This window comes from Oryctolagus cuniculus, chromosome 6 (genome assembly GCF_051225735.1).
Source record: "Oryctolagus cuniculus isolate XC-2025 breed Fujian yellow rabbit chromosome 6, ASM5122573v1, whole genome shotgun sequence".
Taxonomy (NCBI): Eukaryota; Metazoa; Chordata; class Mammalia; order Lagomorpha; family Leporidae; genus Oryctolagus; species Oryctolagus cuniculus.
Genome location: NC_142872.1, coordinates 11,801,605 through 11,822,385, shown reverse-complemented (window position 1 = coordinate 11,822,385; position 20,781 = coordinate 11,801,605). Strand labels below are relative to the sequence as shown.

The 20,781-nt window shown below is 39.6% G+C and overlaps 1 protein-coding gene across 8 annotated transcripts in view; it reads right to left on the bottom strand.

Annotated features, from left to right (window-relative positions):
* Positions 1-20,781, bottom strand: part of PRR16 (proline rich 16) — a 193,076-nt gene that overhangs the window by 12,235 nt on the left and 160,060 nt on the right. Inside the window, exon 1 of one of the 8 annotated variants that reach the window (XM_051843346.3) lies at positions 2,893-2,986. The exons of the other annotated variants lie outside the window; for them this stretch is intronic. The gene's annotated coding sequence lies outside the window, so the exon portion shown is untranslated. Of the gene's footprint in view, positions 1-2,892; positions 2,987-20,781 lie in introns of those variants that run through there. 8 annotated transcript variants of the gene reach the window in all.

The following is a 20,781-nucleotide window of genomic DNA, read 5'->3' as shown; positions in this document are numbered from 1 at the left end:
TCTTGATTTTTGAATCTACATATACTTATTTTAAATCTATTTTCCATGGGCTCTTTGAAATACTTTCTGATGGCTGTTTTACAAGATAAGAGAGAACTGTATTCCAAAGAACAGGCCTCCTCTAAACAGCCTAAAAGAAACAGCATCCAGACGCATGCATGCAACATACACAATTAGTCATCTTTACTGGGAAGTTAAATACGAAGAATATAATTTTTTTGCAACTTCTTTTGAGACAGCACACAGTATAGAGGGGGAGAGGTGTGCTGTTTCCTTTTGTAGTATGCTTGCAAGTGACAGTTAATAATTTGTTCTCTGGCAGTAAACTTGGATTCATTAACACTGTTTCATTCTACTACATGTTGGTTCTTGCTTTTTCGCTTTGACATAAGGCAAAAGTGAAAGAAAAAAAAAACCCTCATCTTCTATAGAAGTGAGTCATGTGATACTGGTAGATGTTTAAATATGTGAGCGTGCTACGTAGATGCTGACCACCAGGAAGACGAAAACACACAGTTTGAAAGGAATGACCTCTCTGGAACCAGCCCAGCTACAGCATGGAGATGGAAAAGCAGGTGAATTTCCTAATACCTCCTTCGAAGGAATCTGATTGCGGGGGGAGGGGGGGGTGTATGTACGCACGCGTGAGCCTGAAAACAGCTGACATGATCTCACAATCACAGAAGAAAGGATGAGATAGATCGGCTTTTCCTCATGCAAACTAGTAATTCCCACACCTCGTAACGTGTACAGTGTTCATTGCATTGACAAGCACAGGAAAGCCAAGAAAAGGGAGATTCACTCTTCCCAAGCAGGCCAGGTGGTAGCACTGCAGAGAAATAACTTCAACCATGGTGTTCATCATCAGAGGAATAGATAGACGAAATGTGGTTTACATACACAACAGAACACCACTCAGCCACATAATTCCACAACAGTATTATATAATACTATAATATAGTATAGTATAATAATATAATAATAACAACAAAATCCTATAATTTGTAGCAAATTGACAGAACTGGAGGACAGTGTGTTAAGTAAAAAAGATACAGAAGAACAAATACCACATTTTTTCTCAGATATAAATAAATAAGTAAATATCTGAACACAGAATATTGATTAGTAGAGGCTGTAAAAGGTGAGTTGAATAGAGGGAAACTGCATCAAAAAACAGGAGAAACCAGGCGCTGCTTATTGATTGTGGCAAATAAATCATACTAATATTATATGTTAGCAATAGGGGAGCTGGCCACGGAATATATGGGGACTCTTGTACTATTTCACAATTTTTAATTTATAAATTTAAAACCTTAGAAATGCAAAGTCAATAAAATAAAAACATTTTGAAAGAATAAGAAATAAACTGGGTAAATTAAAAATATTTTCAGTCCAGGTGATATCTGAGAGTTGTATTGAATAACAGAACGAAATTTGGAGGAAAGGCTTTTGTGTGTCTGTGTATGTGTCAGAGGAACAGAATGTGAAGAGTCATGAAGTGGAAGGACACTTACTATGTGTAGGTAAAGAATAAATTATGGAATGGCATATGAATACGAGACAAAGCGATAAAGGCAGGTGAGCCCTGGTGGCAGGTGGCTCTCAGGCCACATCAAGGATATCTACATGTGTATCTCAACTCTAGATACGATTTCTTCCAAAACATTACCCTGGTTTCCCAGGAAAAGTTGAATAAAAAAAATGCATCCTGGTTTCAAGAGTTGATATCACAGGAAAACACCACCTGCTGTAAAAAATTTAACCCTACAAAATCAAGAGGATAAAGTTGCTGCAAAGACTCAAAACACAAAAACACTTGCTTCCAATGCATGCATTTTATCATTCAGGTGTATTCACGTTGGAGAAGCTCTTGAAGGAAGCAGACATCCTCTAAATTATACACAGTTTCTGTTTCCTGCCCATATATTCACTGCTTAGGAAAAAAAAGCATGAAGTAAATACTAGGTGAGAGAGAGACAGAAGCAAACATTAGTTCCATATAATTAAAATGTAGAGCACCGTAAATCCCAGATTTACCCACCTAACAATTTTATGAACTGAGGTCTTTACAAAATTTCCCTTGCAACAAATATTACCTGCAGATTATAAAGACTGAAATGCCACTAATTTTGATTTCTGCTTCCATAATAGATCATGCTGCTTTGACAGACAGCACACTTCTTCCTGTAAAGCGCCACAGAGGAAATGTCCTAAATCATAATTGCTTTAGCAGCTTGATGGGTGCCAAGACTCATCTACTTGCACTTCTGTGCATATCTACTTCACAATGATTCCGTTACATTAATCACGTACAGCACGAGGCTGTAACTCAAAATAACAGAACTGTAGACTTTAGCACAGGTTTACAGTTCTCAATTCTTATGTCTTTCTTCCTTTGTAAAAGTGAAGTAAAGAAAAAAGGGAGAGGGTTGTCTATTATTTTCCCTATCAATGACAGACTAGCGCAGAAAAAACTTACTGTGCAAGCATCACAAACAAGGTAGCAAGAGAAACCTCTAGATCTAGTCCACTCTGTCTTCCTGGTCCATCCATTCTCTCCACAGCATTTAGAGAGCTTTTGAAAAGGGCATATATATTTCAAATATGCACACATACACACACATTGACACACAACACAGACATAACTGAGTAAAAGCCTTTAAGTGATTTCCCATTGCTCCTACGGTATAAGAGCAAATCCTTAACAATGCTGCAGCAGTTTCAAGACCCAGGTCTTGCTGTCCACTCCAGTGTGATCCTGGACCACCCATCCTCACATCGCACATGCTCTTTTCATGCTTCCTACGCATACAAGACGCTAAGCTCCTGGGGCTGTATTTGGCCTAGCAGTAAGGACAGTACTTAGGATGCCGATATTCCATACTGCAGTACCTGGGTTCAGCTCTGGTTCCACTCCTGATTCCGGCTTTCAGATCATGTGCACCCTGGAAGGCAGCAGGTGACAGCTCAAGTATTTGGGTCGTTGTTATCCATATAGAAGACCCAGACTCAGGTCCTGCCTCCTGGCTTTGGCTTGGCACAATCCTTCCATGTTTCTGTAGGCATCTGCTTCTCAATTAAACTGAATTGATGTTTTTCAAAATATATTTAACTTTTTACTTGAAAGGCAGAGCAACAGGGAGGGAGGGAGGAAGAGAGAGAGAGGGAGAGAGAGGGAGAGAGAGAGGGAGAGAGAGGGAGAGAGAAATCTTCCATCTGGTGGCTTACTCTCCACATGGCCACAACAGACAAGTTTGGGCGTGGATGAAGCTGGGAGTCAGGGTCACCACCCCAGTATCCCACATGGGTGACCAGGTCCCTCATACTTGGGCCGTCTTCCACTGCCATTCTAGGCCCATTATCAAGAAGCTGGACTGGAAGCAGAAGAGCTGGGACTTGAACCTGCACTTGGATGGGATATCTTGGTGTGGCAAGCAGCGGCTTAACCTCCCTGCCACAACACTGGACCCTGAGTTGAGGACAAGATGCTAAACTTAAGCGTGGGGGTCTTTTTAAGTCATTCTCTGTCTAGGTCTGCTAATGCTTCATCATGTCCTCCCAACACACACTAACACACACACACACACACACACACACCCCTCACCCATCTGTTTATCTCCTCTATGGCAGTCATCCTGACGCCCTGCAACTCCTGAGCATGCACGCCCCACCACGGACCACACCAGCAGAGAAGGATTCACTGTGTAATTGGCTCTTGAATGTTCATCTCGATGTCAAGGTCGTGATCTCCCAGAGCACAGGGAATCCTGTGCCTTTAGGTCTGGACTAGGAAGATACACTCCATGAATAAAGGACAAAGCTAAGTCAAAGCAGAAACACTGCAATAAACGAGTTTTTAGTTTTGACAGCAAAAGCTTACAATTCTGTGGTGGCTGAACTTCTGAGTTACAGAATATTGGCTGTAAATAAAGTATTCACAACATTTCATATACACGGTGTGTGCACACATATTTTTTAAATGCATAATTTTACAAATAGCTTTCTGGAGAGTAATGCCAAAATGATACATTAAAATAGCCTTGCAAGATTACTACAGAATTTCATTTATCAGTATCTCAAAGGAAATATTTACATTTCCATTAAAATCACATGCTGACATATGCTTATTTTCTACATCTTAAGATACGGAGCTAATATATAATGTAAAGAAGCATGTCAGTGAATTCTACCATTATTTGTATAATGTATATTACAGTCTATGGAGAACACTAAATTACTTATCAAAAGGACCAGAAAACTCTGATTACATCCAAGTATAGTATTATACTTGATATATCAAGTATATAATTATATTGTGGAAATAATAGCATTTATCAAAAATTTAAAGTGATATTGCTAGCAATACCAATGTTGATAACACGAGTGGATTTCAAAACAGGATGGGGGCTAGTGCTATGGTGTAGTAGGTTAAACCTCCACCTGCAGAGCTGCTACCCCATATGGGCGCTAGTTCATCTCCAGGCTGCTCCTCTTCCTATCTAGCTCTGTGCTTATGGCCTGGGAAAGCAGTGGAAGATGGGCCAAGTTCTCGGGGCCCTGTACCCGTGTGGGAGACCCACAAGGAAACTCCTGGCTCCTGGCTTCGGATCGGCCCCGCTCCAGCCATTGCAGCCATTGCAGCCATTTGGGGAGTGAACCAGTGTATGGAAGACCTTTTTCTCTGTTTCTCCCTCTCTCTGCCTGTAACTCTACCTCTCAAATAAATAAATAAATAAATAAATAAATTTAAAAAAGAAAGTACTGGATATAATTACTATTTTAGACTCTGACAAGCTTTGGGATTTCTCCTAGGTTTACTTCCACAGGTTACAGAAAAGGGAGGGAAGAAGTCAGTGTTATCTGACTCTGAAGGATAAGGAAGATAAAAGGAGAGCGCACTCTAAACACAATTAAGTGCAAAATATAGGAAGGAATTTTTGAAATACAAAATGAACTCCAAGGGTATAAGAGTAACCCAGCATGGCCCAGGATAAGGGCATGGTATGTATATGCACCTAAGTATCTTGCAGGACCTCTGACATCTAATTAACAAAGGCGAAAGCTAAGAAAAGGAGGAAGTGAAGTGATGAACCTAAAAGGTAATCCACAGAAGTCAAACTGACACTCTGGGAGGCCATGATTTTGAACAGCCCTGTCTCAGCTGTTGAGGGACAGGTTTTTTTCTTCTTCATACTGTTTTTTTTTTTAACTCTTTACTTAATGTAATCTTATGTGTATAAAGTTAGTTGAAAATAGATTTTAATAAAAATAAGAATGGGAACAGGAGGGTGAGGAGGAACAGGAGTGGGAGAGTGGGGGGGGGTATGGTGGGAAGAATCCCTGTTCCTACATTTGTATGTATGAAATGCATGAAGTTTGTATACCTTAAATAAAAGGTTTCTAGGTTAAAACAATGCCTAGGGGTCTCCAGCACCATGGTAATGAGCCTGGCCTTACATGAAGGCATCAGGTTGCAGCGAAGGGTTTAAGGTGATATGGGCTCTCTGACTTTGCAGAGCACTGAGAAGGTAGAAAGACGTTACCATAAAACAAGTCATTAAAAAAGATGACTCAACACAAAGAAACCTGGGGAAAATTATAGAAAATGATGCGAATAGGGAGGCTGTATCACATTATTTTTGCATTAGTGAAAACATTTGAAAATCTCTAAAGCCTAACTTTTGAATACTCCTCTCAACCTGAAAATACCTAGTCTAAGTCAATTATGATGGCAACGTGCTTAGCATGGAGGCACATCAGCAGACTACCCTTGGCTCAATAGAGGTATGCATGCCGTATGCCATTGCTTTCTGTGCTTGAGTTCTACCATTCCTAACAGGGGTAAAGGGAGTTTCATTTTAATAGTACAACACCTTCACACCGGATTTAATGACCATAATATAAGACATGGAACAGACAGAAGGAATTTAAACTGTGGAATTCAGATAGATTGGTTTTAAAAACATCTACCTTCACTGCCATGGGGCTCTAGAAATATTTTATAAAAATACATTGCACATAATTTCAAAAACAATGGAGAGCCAAGAGTCACTTAAATCTGCTGGGAGAGCTTGCAGACTGATCTTTCAACTCTCCATTCTGTTGCTAAATGATGCATGGTTTTTCTTTTATAAAACAAAATATTCACAGTAAACACTATTCCTGCTGTTTTGGTTTCAACAAAAGTGTACTGATAACTATTTTGGATGCATATGTTCTATATGTGGTATGGGGAAAGCAAAATGTAGAATTTTTTCCTAGCACTTTAAAAATTTGAAGGTCATAAACATATGAAAACTTTAAAATTTACCCTCCTTGTGAAACAGCATTAAATTAGCTTATTTTTTAAAGGTTTATTTATTTGAAAGTCAAGAGTTACACAGAGAAAGAAGGAGAGGCAGAGAAAAAGAGAGAGAGACAAAGACAGAGACAGAGAGAGAGAGGGGTCTTCCATGTGCTGGTTCACTCCCCAGTTGGCCACAACTGCTGGGGCTGCATCGATCTGAAGCCAGAAGCCAGGAGCCAGGAGCTTCTTCTGGGTCTCCGACATGGGTGCAGGGGCCCAAGGACTTGGCCATCTTCCACTGCTTTCCCAGGCCATAGCAGAGAGCTGGATCAGAAGTGGAGCAGCTGGGACTTGAACTGGTGCTCATATGGGATACCAGCACTGCAGGTGGTGGCTTTATCTGCTAAGCCACAGCACCAGGTCCTACATTACATTTAAATATAAAACATTGCCTTTGCCATATATAATACATAAAACATATTGCACAGTGTGCTTATATTTGGGATAAAATTGTTATGTATTATATATTATTAACCACACATAAAGCTTTATAATTATATGCTTAAAACTTTAATAACCATAAATCTCATAAATTTCTTAATTATATTTTCATCGGAAATTAATTGAAGCCCTCTAGTGGTCAAAATTGTACGTTACCACATTCTTTACAAATTATTCTTAGAAAATTATTTAGCATATATTTGTCATACACTATAAAACTCAGAAATACCTTTTCTTCTTTCAAAGTAATATTTTTTCTTTTACCGGAATCTAATTTAAAAGAAAAGATAGAATAATTATGACTTTCAGTTAGTATTATTAATTTAAAATGTCATACAATACAAAATTATGAATGTGGACAAAACATTTTGATATTTAACCATTTAATATGTGGAATATTTGTGAATATATGACTCATATTTCAAAATCAAGAATTAGAGGAGAATGTGCAGAAATTCTTAGTAATTTACAGTAACTTCCTATTCAAACATTTTCTTCTCAAACAGATGCTGTTAGCACATTTATGGCAGTAAACACTTGGCAATCTCAACTTTTTCTCATGAACATGATCTGATCTTTTAATGCCATTTTCCATTAATTTCTGAAAGTACTCTTGTACCATCAGCTGCAAAAATAAATTAAAAAGGGATGGCTTTATATCAGCCCAGTACTGATCCTAAAACTAGCCTGATGCCTCACAGTGGCAAAGTCACAACAGCCTTCTGTTTTCACAGATAATGCCAGAGGAGAAAATAACACATGGTGTCTGCAGGGCAACTATAGAACAGACAGCAAGGAAACGCATGGGGCAAGCTCTGGGCCTCACTGTCCTGCAGGAACACCCTTCCCAGGGCCCAGGAGATACCCTGAGTGTGGACGGGCAGCACCTGCAGGTACAAATGTTCTCTTCTTTTATCCCCAGCCCTGCCCCACCTCCCCCACTTCGTCCACAGGTAGGACTCCGGCTGGAACCTGAAATAAGCCTATCTGTTGGGGCCCAGGCTTAGATCTAAAGGGAACGCATTAAAGAAAAGCCACTGACACGACCTCAGGTCCAGCTGGAAGTTCTTAGCAGAGCTGTTTCATTCAAAACAAGCAAGAGGAAAGGGATAGGTAAAATGACTCCATAAGCACCCCTGTAGCAAGCAGGGGAGGGAGGAGGCAAAACAAAGGCACCCGCAGAGCGCATGTCTGAGAAGAGCTCCGTGTGGAAGAGAAGAAAATCTTCCCCAGTACATGGTGCTTAGAAACACACATTAGTAACTAACGCATCAGAGGACTTGAAGAGCCAAAGAAATGAACTGAGTTTCAAAATACCAGTGACACTAAGCAAAGTGCAAATGGTGAGAGAACAGACATGGTTGAAATCCAGTCACCGATGGACAGGAAGGCTGGAATCATCACCAGGATTGCACAAGGGAGGTCCAGGGTTTCCCACTTGTCACAGCCTGGGCTAAGAGTCAATCACCATGTGTCTACATATTAAATAAAGGAGAGCAGCAAGATGGCAGAATAGGAAGGGAGCACACTGATAGTCTGGGAAGAGATAGTTTAATAAAAGTGGAGATACTGCAGGTTCAAGGAAGAGTAGGGGAAGAAACAGCAGAGGAAACTCTCCGGGAACAAGTGATTCACAGTGGACCTGCGTGGAGAGCGTGGGAGGCCACAGTTTGGGACACCAGCGGCAGACTCAACACACCAGCGCTGGAACATGAGGTGAGCCTAACCTCAATAGCCCGAGACACCGGTGGGCAAGCGGAAAGAGGAGACTAGAGGGAACGAAGCTTGAAACCCCGTGGGGAAAAGTTCACCAGGCTAACTAGAAGAGAGAGGGAAAAAAAAAGTGACCAATACAGACACGAGTTTCTCTCCGCTCACTTCTCAAAGGCGAGCAAGACAAAGAGCAGGCGCCATTTTGGACATACATCATAAGCAGGGCGACCTCAGGTCTGTACCTGCCCTCAGCCTAGCAGAAAAAGCTGACTCTGTGTGTGTGTGTGTGTGAGAAATAACAGGAGATTAGAACCTAGTGAATGTGTGATGCTAATGAACTGAGACTGAAAAAAGAGACAGTGGGGGAGAGAACTCACGTGAGTACTCTCCAGAGACACTATAATTCGGTAACCTTGGCAACCCAGTGGGAGACTGAAGAAGAATCTGAGCCCACACTGAGGGCAGCACAGATTACCTGTGTGGTCCTTGGGAAAGAGCTTCCCATCTCTGGCTCCTGTGGGTATATCATTTGCCTGCTAACTACCTCCAATTCCATTCAGCTGTGCGGAATTACTTCCCATTTGAATCAAAAAAAAAAGAAAGAGAGAGAGAGAGATTTACCATGCTTAACCTGGGAGTGTGTCACCTTTGGCACACCCTTAACCCTGAGGAACCAAACAGAGCTCTAGGCCACACCCATCTCAAGCCTCTAAGGCTCCATCAAAAGCAGACAATCCACTTAATACAGTCATAGTATAACAAGAAAAAACACCACAGCGAGGGAAGAAGAATCCAAAGATATCTCCACAATGCCAAGCAACAAACGCAAAAACCGAGGAATCCAGAACAAGGAAGACATTATGACACCCCCAAATGAACAAGACACTCCAAGCCAAGATTATGAAGATGATGAGATGGAAGAAATGCAAGATACAGATTTCAAAAAATTTATGATAAGAACAAATAGAAGTCTTCAAAAACAAATGCTTGAGGTATGGAATTCCTTACTGGACAGGATAGAAAATCTCCTTCGAGAAAATGAAATCTTAAGCAAGAATCAAAATGAAGCACAGAAACTAGTAGAACATGAAAGTGTGATAGTGAAGAAAAATCAAAATGAAATGAAGAACTCAATAGATCAAATGACAAACACATTAGAGAGCCTTAAAAACAGAGTCAGTGAAACAGAAGAGAGGATATCGGACTTGGAAGACAGAGCACAGGAAAGTATACAGTCAAACCAAAGAAAAGAAGAAGAAATTAGAAATCTAAAATATATTGTTGGGAATCTACAGGATACTATTAAAAAACCCAACATTTGGGTTCTAGGAGTTCCTGAAGGCATGGAGAGAGAGAAAGGATTAGAAGGTCTTTTTAGTGAGATACTTACAGAGAACTTCCTGGGTTTGGCGAAGGACAGAGACATCCTAGTACAGGAAGCTCATAGAAGCCCTAGTAAACATGACCAAAAGAGATCCTCACCACGACACGTTGTAATCAAACTCACCACAGTGAAACAGAAAGAAAAGATTCTAAAATGTGCAAGAGAGAAACGTCAGATTACTCTCAGAGGATCTCCAATTAGACTCACAGCAGACTTCTCATCAGAAACCCTACAAGCTAGAAGGGAATGGCGAGATATAGCCCAGGTATTAAGAGAGAAAAACTGCCAGCCCAGAATATTATACCCTGCTAAGCTCTCATTTGTGAATGAAGGTGAAATAAAGACCTTTCACAGCAAACAGAAATTGAAAGGATTTGTCGCCACTCGTCCAGCCCTGCAAAAGATGCTTAAAGATGTGTTACACACAGAAACACAGAAACACGGTCATCAATATGAAAGAAGGTAAAGGAAGGAAACCTCACAGCAAAAGATCACAGGGAATTCAAAGAATATATTAGAAAATATCTTTGGCAAATGGCAGGGCAAAGTTACTATTTATCAAAAGTCACATTGAATGTTAATGGCCTGAACTGTCCAGTTAAAAGACACCGATTGGCTGATTGGGTTAAGGAACAAAACCCATCTATTTGCTGCTTACAAGAAACACATCTTTCCAACAAAGATCCATGCAGACTGAAAGTGAAAGGCTGGAAAAAGATATACCATGCCAACAGAAATGAAAAAAGAGCAGACGTAGCCATCTTAATATCGGACAACATAAACTTTAACACAAAAACTGTTAAGAGAGACAAAGAGGGGCACTATATCATGATTAAGGGATCAATTCAACAGGAAGATATAACAATTATCAATGTATATGCACCTAACTACAGGGCACCGGTCTATTTAAAAGATTTGTTAAGGGACTTAAAGGGAGACTTAGACCCCAATACAATAGTACTGGGGGACTTCAATACTCCACTCTCAGAAATAGACAGATCAATAGGACAGAAGATCAACAGGGAGACAGTAGATTTAAACAACACTCTAGCTCAAATGGATCTAACAAATATATACAGAACTTTTCATCCTACACATAAAGCATTTACATTCTTCTCAGCAGTACATGGAACCTTCTCTAGGATTGACCACATACTAGGCCAGAAAGCAAGTCTCAGCAAATTCAAAAGAATTAGAATCATACGATGCAGCTTCTCAGACCATAAAGGAATGAAGTTGGAAATTAGCAACTCAGGAGTCCCTAGAGCATATGCAAACACATGGAGATTGAACCACATGCTCCTGAATGAACAATGGGTCATAGAAGAAATCAAAAACTTCCTGGAAGTTAATGAGGATAACAGCACAACATACCAAAACTTATGGGATACAGCAAAAGCAGTGTTAAGAGGAAAGTTTATAGCAATAGGTACCTACATCAAGAAATTGGAAAGGCACCAAATAAATGAGCTTTCAATTCATCTCAAGGACCTAGAAAATCTGCAGCAAACCAGACCCAAATCTAGTAGGAGAAGAGAAATAATTAAAATCAGAGAAGAAGTCAACAGGATTGAATCCAAAAAAACATTACAAAAAATCAGCCAAACGAGGAGCTGGTTTTTTGAAAAAATAAACAAAATTGACACCTCATTGGCCCAACTAACTAAAAAAAGAAGAGAAAAGACCCAAATCAATAAAATCAGAGATGAAAAAGGAAACGTAACAACAGACACCACAGAAATAAAAAGAATCATCAGACATTACTACAAGGACTTGTATGCCAGCAAACAGGGAAATCTATCAGAAATGGATAGATTCCTGGACACATGCAACCTACCTAAATTGAAGCAGGAAGACATAGAAAACCTAAACAGATCCATAACTGAGAAAGAAATTGAAACAGTAATAAAGGCCCTCCCAACAAAGAAAAGCCCAGGACCAGATGGATTCACTGCTGAATTCTACCAGACATTTAAAGAAGAACTAACTCCAATTCTTCTCAAACTATTCAGAACAATCAAAAAAGAGGGAATCCTTCCAAATTCTTTTTATGAAGCCAGCATCACCTTAATTCTTATGCCAGAAAAAGATGCAGCATTCAAAGAGAATTACAGACCAATATCCCTGATGAACATAGATGCAAAAATCCTCAATAAAATTCTGGCCAATAGAATACAACAACACATCAGAAAGATCATCCACCCAGACCAAGTGGGATTTATCCCTGGTATGCAGGGATGGTTCAGTGTTTGCAAAATAATCAAAGTGATACACCACATTAACAGACTGCAGAAGGAAAACCATATGATTATCTCAATAGATGCCGAGAAAGCATTCGATAAAATACAACACCCTTTCATGATGAAAACTCTAAGCAAACTGGGTTTGGAAGGAACATTCCTCAACACAATCAAAGCAATTTATGAAAAACCCACAGCCAACATCCTATTGAATGGGGAAAAGTTGGAAGCATTTCCACTGAGATCAGGTACCAGATAGGGATGTCCACTCTCACCACTGCTATTCGATATAGTTCTCAAAGTTTTAGCCAGAGCTATTAGGCAAGAAAAAGAAATTAAAGGGATACAAATTGGGAAGGAAGAAATCAAACTATCCCTCTTTGCAGATGATATGATTCTTTACTTAGGGGACCCAAAGAACTCTACTAAGAGACTATTGGAACTCATAGAAGAGTTTGGCAAAGTAGCAGGATAAAAAATCAATGCACAAAAATCAACAGCCTTTGTATACACAGGCAATGCCACGGCTGAGGAAGAACTTCTAAGATCAATCCCATTCACAATAGCTACAAAACAATCAAATACCTTGGAATAAACTTAACCAAGGACGTTAAGGATCTCTACAATGAAAATTACAAAACCTTAAAGAAAGAAATAGAAGAAGATACCAAAAAATGGAAAAATCTTCCATGCTCATGGATTGGAAGAATCAATATCATCAAAATGTCCATGCTCCCAAAAGCAATTTATAGATTCAGTGCAATACCAATCAAAATACTGAAGACATTCTTCTCAGATCTGGAAAAAATGATGCCACCTTGATTGGATTGAATTAGAATCCCCTGGCACGTTTCTAACTCCACCATTTGGGGCAAGTCCGATTGAGCATTTCCCAAATTGTACATCTCTTCCCTCTCTTATTCCCACTCTTATATTTAACAGGGATCACTTTTCAGTTAAAATTTAAACACCTAAGAATAATTGTGTGTTAATCACAGAGTTCAACCAATAGTACTAGAACGAAACAAAGAAAAAATACTAAAATGGATAAAGTATTACGTTGTACATCCACAGTCAGGACAAGAGCTGATCAAGTCACTGTTTCTCATAGTGTCCATTTCACTTCAAAAGGTTTCCCCTTTGGTGCTCAGTTAGTTGTCGCCAATCAGGGAGAACATATGATATTTGTCCCTTTGGGACTGGCTTAATTCACTCAGCCAGCATGATGTTTTCCAGATTCCTCCATCTTGTTGCAAATGGGACTATATGAAACATGGAAGAAACACCAAGTTGATCTACTTCATAAAGAATACACACTACTTTTCCCAATAAAGAGACCACTCTGTTACAGAACAGAAAACGAATGTTTTCAAGAGGCTAATTTCTTTGAAAGAAACTTGAAAGTGTTCCATGTGATCTGGTACAATCTGTCTGTGAACCAACTCCACTAAGACTTACCCAGGACATCAAAAATGGATATCCAAGCAGAATGAACACAGTATGTACAAAGGAGGAAAGTCAGGCTGTTCTCAAGATTTTCCAGAGCAACACCAAAGGACTTATGATGGGATAGCAAAGAGAAAGATGGCGTGACCCAAGGGTGTCAGGCCCAGCCCAGGCGATATGACAGCAGACACGACAGTCTCAAGCCTCAAGCACCAGAGGCAGATCAAACTCACAATTTATCAACCCAAAGCATGAAAGGAAAAGATGTGAAGAAAGGATTAGGTCAAAATTCAACGTCCCGGTCTATACATATTGAAAAAAAAATTATGTCAACTTTTTAAAATTTTCAAGTTATCCTTCAAGTGTAGAGAAAAATGGAAGAAACTCCGAAGGATCCCAGCATACTGATTTGACACGAAATGTCAAATTATTACTGTAAAAACAAAGCACAAATAAAAACAACAGCAAGATTACTTGATGCTGCAAGCGTACCTTAAAAGGTGCGTGAAAACAATGCAATTCAAAGTTTATTTTGGTGTAAAGGAAATCAGAAATGCACATATTACTGATGGTAGGTGGTTCCTATGAACTCTTGGACTTACTCTTGTACACTTGACAACTATGGTCATATGGTCATAGAAAACATGGAGAATTATTTCAGGTACATTTTGCTTTGTACATTCCATAATCTTAAAACAACAGTTAATTTTTAAAAATTCAGAAAGTACTGCATTTATGCAGATTCTAAAAACACACATTAGACTATGCATTGTCAAGAGAAGCTGCATAGTAAAAGTTCAAGAGCAACACTGATGATTAATAGCTTCAAGGAGATGGAGGAGTTCAGGAAGACAATGAGACTTGAATTTACTGTATCTGCGAGGTTTAACTCAGAAGAAAAATTTCCCCAGGCAAAAACATAAGTGAAACATGTGTTGAAAATGGGTCACTGGCACCATGTGGTTATTGCATTAGTCTCTGTACTTTTCTATAATGTTAAAAAAATTTCTTCATTAGAAGTGCTAAACGGGGCCGGTGCAGTGGCATAGCAGGTAAAACTGCCTGCAGTGCCGGCATCCCATATGGGCGCTGCTTCTAGTCCCAGCTTCTCCACTTCCAATCTAGCTCTCTGCTACGGCCTGGGAAAGCAGTGGAGGATGGCACAAGTCCTTGGGCCCCTGAATCCGTGTGAGAGACCCCGAAGAAGCTCCTTGCTCCTGGCTTCGGATTGGCCCAGCTCTGGCCATTGGGGTTATCCAGGGAGTGAACCAGCTATGGAAGACCTCTCTCCCCGTTTCCGTCTCTGCCTCTCTGTAACTCTGCCTTTAAAATAAATAAATAAAACTTTTTTTTTTTTAAAGAAGTGCTAACAAGTACAAAGCCTGCCAAATATATTGTCTTGCTTTTACCATGTACATGTTTTGAACATTTTAATTTTGTAATATGTGACATTATTAAAGTGCACATCCTCTGTTACGAAAACAAATAAACAGAAAGGGCAGCATAGCACGATTCCTTCACAGTGTTGTCTGTCAATGAAATAAACTGGAGCTGTAAAATATGCTGCCACTAATATCACATTACTGAAAATGTGTTGATGACAATAAAAACTGTTCATAAGAAACACAATTTCAAATTTTAAAATAACTAGATTTATGTCTGGGTACTGGAAGATAGAAAGTTGTTAAGTTTACTGTAAAGCACTTGTTTTGCCTAAAGCTATTAATGTATTTATAGCCCTCAGGCTAGCTTCATGTAAGTTCTGGATGAGTTTATGAATGAAACGCACATCTCTGCTGAAGGCTGTGCACGGCCTGGGAGAGGCAATATTGAAAATGCAAATGGCCACGTGAGCAGTGAGAAGGGCTGGGGCTATGGGTAGGAGGACCTGGGTATTATCACGGCTCCTTCACAACCAGCTCAGGATCTAGGGTGCAGGGAATTTCGACTGTGGTATCTGTCAGCTCCTTAAACATAAGTGATCTGGCTCAGGGTCCATTCTCCAACGTTTACAAGTTAAACTCTCTTCCCATCACGTGTCACTCTGTGTCTCTGACTCAAGAGTATCAACCCAGCCAAGCTGCTGGTCAAGGACAACCCCAACAGATAAGATCCTTTCAAACTTCCGGTTGCTTAAGGAATACAACACACACAATAATAACCAACCCAGAGGATGGAACAGAGTGTCGACTGATTCTGATGGAGAATCCATATTAGGAAGGCACTTTAAAAACCAAGAAATTATCCTTCAAGTATAGAGACAAATGACAGCAATGCCTAAGGAGCTAATAACACACACTACAAGATCTGTTGAACATTTCTTGCAAAATAATCTTCTGACAATGAAATCCAGTCAACAAAGAAATGCATAAAAATAAAAACAGTCTTTGAGCAGCCCTACTGCTGGGTCTCAGAAACAAACTGGCTCAGGAGCCAGCGCTTATGATAACTGTGTGCTTCACTCTCTAGGGGCAAGCACTGTGAAACAGTGTGTTAAGCTGCCTCTTGGGTTGCCCCCAACCCATAGCAGAATCCTGGGGATCAAGCCTTGCCTCAGGTTTTGATTCAGCTTCGTGCTAAGGCACGCCCTGGGAGGCAGGAGGTGAGTTCCTGACACTCGTGTGGGAGCCCTGGGTGGAATTCATGGACCCTCTGCTTCAGTCTTGGATGTTGTGGACATGTGGGGAGTGAACCAGTAAACAAAACCCTCTCCCTCTCTCTCTCTCTCTCTCTCTGCTTTTCGAATAAGTAAAAGAAACAAAAATGCCAACGAATAAAGCAAGCTTCATGAATGCTTTCCTATAATAAAACTGCTGAGACCTTCAAAGTACCGGTCATTTTCCAGAGTAAGAGTGCAAGGGAGAGCAAGAGAACAAACCCAACTCAACAGCCCAAAGGCTGCCAATTCTGACCACTGGGAACAGGAGAAGAACTGGAAAGGACTAGAATTTCTTCATATTTTTTTAAGAAAAAAAGGGAAATATCTTCATTTCAGACTGTATTTCTGGATTTTAATTGAGAAAATTAATTTTCAAACTATTCTCAAATAATTACAAAATGTGAGTTTATTTTTATACAAACTTTGGCATCTCACTGTTGGTCATTTCATTACTGGAGTGACATATCTTCTATTTTAATCTTTTGGTGTTCCATATGATATTTATTACTGGAATATCTTTTTTTCTGTCAATCAAACTGTAAGGACTCTGCTAGACAATGTGAATGGAAATAATGTGGGATGAGAAAGAGACTAGCAAATAAATTTTCAGAATTCAGTGCAGAAAGCCTTCGGAATTGGTGTAATTATTGTATTGTTTGGAACAATTTCAGTGCTTTCTGAGGACACAGGCATTTCCCATTTGTCTCACTTTGGCCTCAAGCTGCCTGGATACTTCCTATGTGTGGTTCCATGAAGAACTACACTGCAGGACACGTGTCTGACCAGCCATGGGACACTGTCAGAGCAGCTGCAGAGCCGTCCAATCCCTGTGAACCTAAGTGTGACTGGAGTTCATAAAGTGGGCAGGCACTCACACCACACTGCGAAGCAACACATCCACGGACTTCTCAGCACAACACGTACTGTGGGAAAAATACTGTGTGACAATTTACATCTACTAATATTTCATTTCCAAATATGTGTCTGGCAGGCAGAACTCGCCGGGCACAAAAATAACCTATCATCAGTATTGCCAGAAAGGTACCCAAAGAAACAATGTGGGTACCAGCATAGCAACCTTATGAGGTAGCAGGAAGCAAGAGGCTGTCAACATGGGAGGGGAAAAAATCACACCGGTAATAAAAGTCCAGTCCCTAAAGTCCCTGAGTCCAACAGAAAACAAAAAGCAGAGGGTTGGAGGTGATTGTTGGGGGAAATATATATTCACACTCCTAATGTTTCTTCCCAAGTGGGAGTAACATTTTCACATCCTCACTTCCACACCTGGGGAGGGGACAGATGCACAGGAAAGTATGCAAAGAGCAAACCCGGTTAAAGCTTCTCCTTCTCCCTTCCTCTCAGGGCAAGCATCTCCACGGAACACACTGGTCGGCTGCCGGTGCGTGAACAGCTTCTTCGAGCATTCACCTTGTAGGATGGAGTGCATCACCCTGGGATTCAGTATTTGTACTAAAATAAGCTGTGAGACAGTGGTAGTCTCTTAAGTGTTCAATAACTGACTCTTCAGAGGAAAAAAAGTCTCTGATGTGTGTAATTTACTAATTCTCGTGATGCAAATACACTCTTGCCCGCTGAATTCAAGGTCTCAACATGACGCTACTGATCACAGAACTTGGAAAATGTTCGGAAAATCAGCCCTCACAAGTCCCTGTGAGCTGGCTCAAGCACATCACAGTATATAAAAGTCATCCTTCACACTGCCTTTCACGAGAAACTGAGGTGTATTTTACTTCAATCTGCTTACTCTCAAGTTTCCTCTTAATTGATTTGACCTGGGCTGGCAAGAAGGGTATTAATTATTTTTTCTCCTTCAAACAAGAAAATATGTGCAGCCAAATTCTAATTCACTTTAATAGCCCTGTAAGCAAAAGAGTGATGAACTTTACTAAGCCCTCTGCAGATGACCAAGTGCAAGTTTGGTTTTGTGATGGTGGAGGGGTGTTTCCATATACATGCAACCTCCATTCAAATAATCCAGGCTTTTAACAAAACTATTTGGCTACTACAAAAGTGAATGCAGAATATTTTTCATTCTACAATCCAAAAGAATAAAAATACTAAGTTATTTTATTTATTCAACTCTGTAGCTTCTACCAAAAGCATTTAGAAGTGGTTTTTTTTTTTTTTTTTTCTGAAAGGGGCCTGCAAGAATAGTGAATTTACTCTTTGCACAGATAGCAATTCGATAGTACATTCCCAGTTTAATATAGAAATTCTAAGTACAAAATATTCCTTTTGTATGAAATCAAGCCAATAATCATCTCTTTAAATTGCTTATTTTTTATAATGGACACAAATATTTTTATAAAAGTGAAAAAATTTTAAACTAGTAAAAAAACTACTTTGTCAAAGGCATATATAAATTATGTCAACTAAATCATGCCTGTATCATAGCTTCTTTGTAGTTATAATTACACTGTCTTTTAGATATATCCACTTGCACAACCACTTTCCCCCTATTCTGTTATGTTTGATACATATTTCAGCAAAAAGTTTCATAGTTCCTTTGCAGCTTAAATGTAACAGGAGAGATTATGAGTACAAAACTGGCGCTATTTTTACATCTACTAAGAAAAGTGGTGTTGTGAGAAATCAGCTGACAACTGAGCCAAAGACAACTTTAAATTAGTCATACAATCTGAAATCCATTCGGTTGACTGCTTTGTTCATGATGGCTATGGCAACTGAGGATGAAAACTAACTGTGGATCAGTAACCTCCAAATTAGCATGGGTCATGGAGTTGCATGGGTTGATTGTTTTATGCCTCAAACTAGGTGATTTTAATGGACAGATCCTAAAGACCATATCCCTGAGTTTTGAGATTTTTTATATAAAATATATTACATACATCAGGGACATAAAGAAGCACTATGTTGGGTTCTCAAGTCTTTCTCAACTACTACTTCTGCTCCCGTTTCCTCCTTTAACTTACTTATATAAATACAAAGCTTCTATGTTTGTCTGTAATAAAAAGGATCATCTACTGTCATGCTTTCTTTTTACACTAAGCTTTTAGATACCACACATATCTGTTTTCTTAAAAGTCAATTATTGAAAACCCTGAAATTTCTATAACTTCATTTATGCAGGTAACTTTTATAGACTTGATGTCAACTAGCCAACAGACACAATAACCAAGAGAAACTGACATTTATTATCAGGTGACTAAAATACCACATTACTGAGTATTCATTATTATCATGGCCCAGAGGTAACACAAACAGTATGTGAACAAAGTGACAGGGAAATGGGGGGTGGGGGGAGATGACCATCGGAAATGTTATCTTATTGACTTTTTCTCCCTGGTGGGCAGCATATATGCTGGTGAATATGATGAATAATATAAATAATATTAATATAATATATATATATAAGATAAACAAAAATCAGCATACCTCTGTAAGTGTTCATACATATTTAGTGTCATTTACTTTCATTTCAGATGTGCTCATGCAATGCATTTTTGATAATTCCTTTCACTCCATGCCTTTATTCTCTTTCTGAAAAATCCCTCACAGTGACAAGGCTCCTGCACTGATCCTACACTGTTTTTACCCCCCTTGAGCCCCCAGTTTCATTCTTGTCTTTTTATGCTTTTCCCTGGATCTTTACCTCCCAATTCTCTTACTGTAGTTTTAAATATGACCATAAAATGTTGATATGAAGATTATTTTAATGACATATTTTCATAGAATCATATTTTTTGTAATGAGTGCATTCTCTATGAAGGTATTCATAAAGTTTGAAGTTTTCCTTTTCCTTCTATTGTATTTCTTATAAACCCCTTCTCCCTGGTTTCAACTCCTGAGCCAATGGGGATAGAGGAGTTTGAGAAGACTCTTTTAGCTCTAAGATTTGTCTCTGAAATTATATCTATACCTGGGGTAATATTTCCTTGCAATTAATTTCAACAAACACTTCTGGGGGCAACTATCATGTAGCAAATAAGTTATTACGTATTAGGAGAAAAAGACTAATAAATGTTATCTTTCCTCATGCAAAGGAGTAATGATTGAGTGAAGGCCATTAGATTGAACAAAGAGAAAGGAATTTAAATGAATGAGAAGTCTGTATTTTTCCTATGTAAACGGCAGTCCAGTACATTTTCAGTGTGCATCTTCCACCTTGCAGCCCCAGATGGCTGCTCCAGCCATCGAGTCTGGATGCCAAGCAGTAGTAAGGACGAAGGAGCAATAGAACAAAATCTTCTGTAAAGATAGTCCATGGAAATTTAAACCATGGTGTGTCTTCATTGGCTTCACCTACATTATAATTCATATTTTTAGTTACACAAGAGAGTGGCCATCTGCCCAGATAACATTCAGATGTTCTTTGTTTGTTTGTTTGTTTTTTTGACAGGCAGAGGGGACAGTGAGAGAGAGAGACAGAGAGAAAGGTCTTCTTTTGCCGTTTGTTCATCCTCCAATGGCTGCCGCAGCTGGCGCGCTGCAGCTGGCGCACTGTGCTGATCTGAAGGCAGGAGCCAGGTGCTTCTCCTGGTCTCCCATGGGGTGCAGGGCCCAAGCACTT